Source organism: Chiloscyllium plagiosum, chromosome 41 (genome assembly GCF_004010195.1).
Source record: "Chiloscyllium plagiosum isolate BGI_BamShark_2017 chromosome 41, ASM401019v2, whole genome shotgun sequence".
Taxonomy (NCBI): Eukaryota; Metazoa; Chordata; class Chondrichthyes; order Orectolobiformes; family Hemiscylliidae; genus Chiloscyllium; species Chiloscyllium plagiosum.
In genome coordinates, this window is record NC_057750.1 from 1 (window position 1) to 7204 (window position 7204).

Sequence of the window (7204 nt, forward strand, 5' to 3'; positions counted from 1 at the left end):
GTAGGAATACTGCTCAGGATAGATGAAATCATAAGGGAAATACACCAACAATCCATCAATATTCAATCTGAGGAAACAGAGAAATGCATTGCCAGCACTGGGAGTTAGATGCTGGTTACAGTATATTTCAGTCTATAAATACTATTTTAGAATGGTTACATTTTTTTTGCCCTTTGAATTGGAGATTCCTATCCACCAATTCACTAAAGTCAAGCTCATTGTTCCCATTTTATAAATCTCCTCTTAGTGCTGTTCCAATCTGATACATACAGTCTAACAACTGCAATCACACCGAGCACCCGAAGAATTGTCTATCATTCAATAAGGCCACCTCTTATTCTTCTAAATGCCAATGAAAACAGGTCAAACCTACACAACTCCTCCTCATAAGAAAGTCCCTCCACACCTGGAATCAACTTAGTGAACCTTCTCTGGACTGCCTCCAGTGCTAGGATACCATTCCTCAGATAAAGAGGCACAAAAACTTCAATATTTCAGCTATGGCCTTGTACAGTTTTAGCAAGCCTTCCATATTGACATACTCCATGCCCTCTGAAATAAAGACCAACAAACCATTTGCCTTCCCTAGGTAAAAAAACAAGGACTGCAGATGCTGGAAACCAGATTCTGGATCAGTGTTGCTGGAGAAGCACAGCAGGTCAGGCAGCATCCGAGGGCAGGAGTCCTTCATCAGGAATACCCTAACCTACTGACTTGCAAATTAGCGTTTTGTAGTTTATGCACAAGGACCTCCATATCCCCTCCCATGCTCTCCCCCTCTCTCTTTCACCTCATTTTCGCCGCTTCACCTCCAGTCCCGCCCTCTCCGGTGTCCGCCAATCACATTTCCCCTTTCCCAGTCTCCGCTTCCTATTGGTGGCCCTGCCTGCCCATCCGTCCTCTCCAGCCCTCTCCAATCGAACGCCGCCCTGATAGCCAGGGAGAGGAGTCGAGCGCCGATTGACATGGATGGAGTAGCTCCGCCCCCTTTCCAGCTGCAGAGAGCATTGAGCCAGATTACCACCTTCAAACACAGGCTGCCTTAATTCGGCAGTTTCTCCATCCAAGTCTCCATTCCAAACAAACTATCTCGGTGTCATACAGCATAGAGGAGGCCTTTCGGTCCATTGAATCTCCCACCGTTAACATTTGGAGACTATAGCCTCACACAACAGGAAGAGAGAAAGTGAGGTCTGCAGATGCTGGAGATCAGAGATGGAAATGTGAGGAGGCCTTTCGGTCCATTGAATCTCCCACCGTTAACATTTGGAGACTATAGCCTCACACAACAGGAAGAGAGAAAGTGAGGACTGCAGATGCATGGAGATCAGAGCTGAAAATGTGTTGCTGGAAAAGCACAGCAGGTCAGGCAGCATCCAGGGAACAGGAGAATCGACGTTTCGGGCATAAGCCCTTCTTCAGGAATCTTATGCCCAAAACGTCGATTCTCCTGCTCCTTGGATGCTGCCTGACCTGCTGCACTTTTCCAGCAACACATTTTCAGCACACACAACAGGAACCCTGCTTTCCCTGTCCAATTGTATTAAGGCTTATTCCTGTGCTCCAGACACCAAACTTTACTATTCTTACACACCTGCTAATTTAATCTGATACTATCTTTAATTTTAGGCAGCCACAAATTGTCAATTTTCCTTCAGAATTTTATCTCTGCATTATTTATCTTAAAATCTTTCTTTCACTTGCTGTCACATATTATCAAGCTCCACACTATTTATTCTCCTCTCCTGAACAACCTTGGGTAGTACTGTAGTTATCACTGCTGCCTCACTGCACCAGTGACCCGGGTTCAATCCCACCCTTGGGTGACTGTGTGGAATTTGCACATTCTCCCCATGTCTGCATGGGTTTCCTCCAGGTGGTCTGCTTTCCTCCCAAACGTTAAAGATATGCAGATTAGATAGATTGGTAATGGGAAGTTGCCCATAGTATCCAGGGATGCATAGGCTAGGTGGATTACAGTGAAACAATAGAGGGTGGTATACACTTTGGAGGGTCAGTGTGGACTCAATGGGCTAGATGGCTTGCTTCCTGAAGAAGGGCCTGTGCCCGAAACGTCGAATCTCCTGTTCCCTGGATGCTGCCTGACCTGCTGTGCTGTTCCAGCAATAAAGTTTCAACTTTGATCTCCAGCATCTGCAGACTCACTTTCTTCCCGGCTTGCTTCCACGCTCAAGGGATCCATGATTCTCTCCTCACACATTACATAGTTGGTTTTATTTAACTTCAAGATCCTTATCTTGGATTGAAGTATGCATCTGTCAAACTTAATGTAAGAATCTTATTTTATGATTACTCTGACTCAATGGATCTTTGATATCATACACAATATTGAAGCTGAAGTACCAGTTGGCAGTATTGAGGGAATCTCTGTTGCATCTGGTCTGATGCTATCACCTTGCACTGGGCATCCTTCCTCAACTAAGGATACTCCCCATCACTGTGTTTGACACAACCCTCAATCATTCAACCATGTCTGACCCACCTCCAGCACCTCTGCCCTTACTCATTCCCCTCCCTCCCAGAACAAAAATTGACCTCCTCTTATCCTCACTTTCCACTCCACATTCAAAGGATTGTCCTCTGCTATTTCTATAACCAATTCTGTGGGATGTCACCATCAAATAAATCTTCCTTTAACCTTCCATGACATAATTCCACAGGAACTCCACAACACCCTGGTCTACTCCTCCATCACACCTAACTCTTCCTCACTCCTCCATGGCATTTTCCTATGCAGCCACAGAAGGTGTAACACTTGCCTATTTTCCAGTCTCTTCATGCCCCCCAAGGGCCCAAACACACTAACCAGGCAAAACTGCATTTTACATGTAGGCAGAAGTGAGGACTGCAGATGCTGGAAATCAGAGTCTAGATTAGAGTAGTGCTGGAAAAGCACAGCAGGTCAGGCAGCATCCAAGGAGCAGGAAAATCGACATTTCAGGCAAAAGCCCTTCATCAGGAAGGTGGAGACCTTGCCTTCATTCCTGATGAAGAGCTTTTGCCTGAAATGTCGATTTTCCTGCTCCTCGGATGCTGCCTGATCTGCTGTGCTTTTCCAGCACCACTCTAATCTAGACCCAGCATTTTACACGTACTTCATTCAATCTAATCCACTGTATTTGCTGCTCACAGTGCAGTCTCCTCTACATTGTAGACTGGTGACCACTTTGCAGAACACCTCTGTTCTGTTTGTAAGAATGGCTCAAACTCCAACCTTCCAGTTGCTTACCAGTTCAATAAACCAGCTTGAGTTCATGCTAACATTTCTAACCTGGGACTGCTGCAGTGCTTCAAAGAAACACAATGCAAGATTAACCAATAACAGCCTGCTTTCCAGCCTTATAGCCTTAGCGGGTTTTGAGAAGATTTGTAGCTCAGGTCGAGGTTCTGGATGTAGGTTTGCTCGCTGAGCTGGAAGGTTTGGTTTCAGACATTTCATCACCATACTAGGTAACATCTTCATACTAGGTACCATATCACCAGTGTTTCATCCAAAGGATCATTGATGTTGTCTAGTATGATGATAAAGTGTCCATAACTAAACCTTGCAGCTCAGTGAGCAAAACCTACATCCAGAACTTGACAGCCTCTAGGACTCAACGTTGAATTCCAAAATATGAGACCATCACTGGATGTACCGCTACAGCTGTGAAGAAGAGTAATCTAGACTCAAAACGTTATCTTGCTCTCTCTTTCTCTCCATGGATGCTGCCTGACCCACTGTGATTTCTAGCATTTTTTTTATTTCAGTCCATGAGATCATTCCACCTCAGTCCACAATTTTTATTATATTCACCCACCCCACTCTCATCCACACACACACACACACACCCATGTCTTGTTTGTTTGAGTCTTTTTGGCTTTGCTCTTAGCAGAATGGACTCATCTTATCCTATCACACCTCTCATTTACACTAATTTTAAATCTCCATCACTCCTTTACCACCATGAGCACTGCCTTGATATTTTGTTCTGGTCACACTCATCATTTGTTCTAATCACTCCTCCTTCCCCTCTTGCTGCAGCACAAAAGAAATTCCAACTCCTTTCGGTTCTAAAAATAAGTTACATTGAATTGAAAACTTACCTTTACTTCTCTCCACAGACTTAGCCAGCCTGCTGAGATTCTCCAGTACTTTCATTGTAAAATTTTAGTTCAAATTTACAGCGTACACAGTATTTTCCTTTGATTGGGACTTAGACAGTATTGCTCTCTCAGAGGAGTGGATCCTGGAATGAGGCATTAAACAGAGCCCTGTTCTCTCTTGATCCCACAGCATCACTCAAACGAGTACTATCAGGTTTTGCAAATGTGTGGGAAATATTTATCCCTTAACAAACACATAAATCATCTGATAGTTTATTACATTTTTATTTTTGGGACCTTGCTACACATAAATTGCCCATTGCATTTCCTATAACAGTGCTTGCATTTCAAAAGTAATCCGCTGGCTGTAAAATGATAGGTTCGAAAATGGTAAAAGATGCTGTAAAAATTCACATTTTTTTATCACACTGGAAGAAATATCTGAAAGCAGATCACATTCTAGAGGAACAGAAAATAGGGAACGTATGAAGAGAAACAAAGAATGAATTAGATGTGCTATTTAAATTGGGTTTTATGACTGCAGTTATTTCATGTGAGAATTATTTAAGAAATTTATTTTGAATTTGAAGCTTAAGGGTTTATTTTGGGGAGGATATGATGAGGGTGCATTTTTAGGGGTTATTTATTATTTAAGTGATTTATTTATTTCGAAGAAGCTTTGATGGAGGGTTATACAAAGAACAAAGAACGCTACAGCATAGGAACAGGCCCATCTGCCCTCCAAGCCTGTACCATCATATTTTGCCCTTCACACTGAAACTGTCTGCACTTACAGGGTCCGTATTGTGGGATATAGGTGAATTAATGTTATTTCTGCAAATTATAAGTTCTGATACAGAGTAGATGAATTCACATTAGTCTGTGATTGTTTTCTCAGCTAGGAGCTGAGTTAGCAAAAATGGGAACTACATCGAGGAAGGACTTAGCATGAGACGTGATTACAGAACAATGGTAGAAATACAGGCACTAGATAAAATGCTGTGAAAAGAGGCCTTTATAAACATCTGTTTCCCACTTGTACAGAGACACAGGAACAAACCCCAATTAAAAGGGCTTAGTGATAAGATGCTGTGAGGGGCAGCGCAGATGGAGGGAGCAGATAATGGTAAGCAAAGGATGGGATGACGTCAAATAACTTTATGGGAGGCAGAGATAGACATTTGTCACTGACAAGGCCGGATAAACAGAAGTTGTGGGATCAGTCTTAAGGAAATGAATGACGTAAGCGGAGAATGGGGCAAACAATGGAATAAGGAAAAATATGGGGATTCAAACTGTATAAATTTCGAGAGTTTGTTGGATTTGGTGTGCATTTGTCATTGCCTTACCTGGCATTAGACATGGCACCCACTTGCAAGTGTACAAATAAACGACACTGTTTCAGATTTTTGGTCTCGGACTGAAATTATTGAAGTGAGTGAGCTTTTGTTTCTCACAGTATGCCTCTATTCCCTTCCTATTCATGTATTCGGCCAGATTCATCTTGAAATGATGCTGTTGTGTCTACTTCCACCACTTGCTCTGGCAGCGCATTCCAGGCATTCACTACCCTTTGGGTGAAAAACTTGCCTTGCACAACTCTTTTAAACTTACTCCCCCTCCTCACACTTTGACCTGTGTCTCTTCGTAATTGACCCCTCCACTCTGGTAAAAGCCTCATACTTTCCACTCTATCTATGCCATTCATAATCTTATAAACTAGGAGAAAGTGAGGACTGCATAATCTTATAAACTTCTATTGGATCCCCTTCAATCTCTTGCATCTTAGTGAAAATAAAGCCAGTCTACCCAATGTTTCTTCATAGCTAAAGTCTCCCATACCTGGCAACATCCTGGTAAACCTTTTTTGTACCTTCTCCAAAGCATCCTTCTGGTAGTGTGGTGACCAGAATTGTATGCAATATTCTAACTGTGGCACAACTAACATTCTATAAAGCTGCAGCATAACGTGTCCATCAATATATTCAATGGCCCTTCCAATGAATGGAATCATGTCATAACCTTTTTTTTTAAACTACCTTATACCCAGGTCCCTCTGCATATCAATACTCCTAAGGTCTCTGCCATTCACTGTATAATTTTCAATTGTACTTGAGCTTCCAAAATGGATCACCTCACATTTGTCTAGATTAACTCCCATCTGCCATTTTCTGCCCATGCCTCCAACTAATCTATATCCTGCTGTATCCTCTGACAACCTTCCTCACTTTCCATAACTCCACCAATCTTTGTATCATTCGCAAACTTACTAATTAGACCTGCTACATATTCCTCCAAATCAGTTATGTAGACCACAAAGAGCAGAGGTCCCAGCATTGATCCCAGTGCAACACCATGAGTCACAACCCTCCATTCCACAAAGCATCCTTCCACTGCCACCCTTTTTCCCTTGACTAAGCCAGTTCTGTATCCATCTTGCCAACTCACCCTGATACCGTGTAATTTAGGAAGTATTTATGAGAAGTTCATTTTTAATTTTGAGGTTCACTTGGAGTGGGTTAATTTTTGTTTTTTTTTTATCTTGTTCACTGGAAGGGGGCTGCATTTCCTGCCCATCCCTAATTGCCCAGAGGACAGTTGTGAGTCAACCACACAGCTGTGGGTCTGGAGTCACATGTAGACCAGACCAGGTAAAGGAGGCAGTTTCTTTCCCTAAAGGCCATGAGTGAATCTGATGGATTTTTCCAGCAATTGACAATGTTCAGGGTCACCCTGAGACTCTTCAATTCTTCCAAAAATTCAAATTCCACCATGTGGCGGGGTGTTATTGGGGAGGTTGTGGGGATTATTTAGTGATTTATTGTGGGTGTATTCAGGGGGTGGGAGATATTTGAGTAATTTATATAAATGGGGATTTATGGCGGGTGGCCGACCATGAGCCGCTACCTGAATGTGATCCCGGACAGCAAACCCCCCCCCCCCCCCCCCCCCCCCCGGGAGGTCAGTGTGTGTCCCTGGGAGGGCCCGGATTCACTCCACACCCTCCCCCTCCCCTCCCCATCCCACGGGGTTATGGGGTGACCCCTGGGATGTGTGTATCCCGGGGGGGGGGGGAATGGCGGGCCGCGGGCGGCAC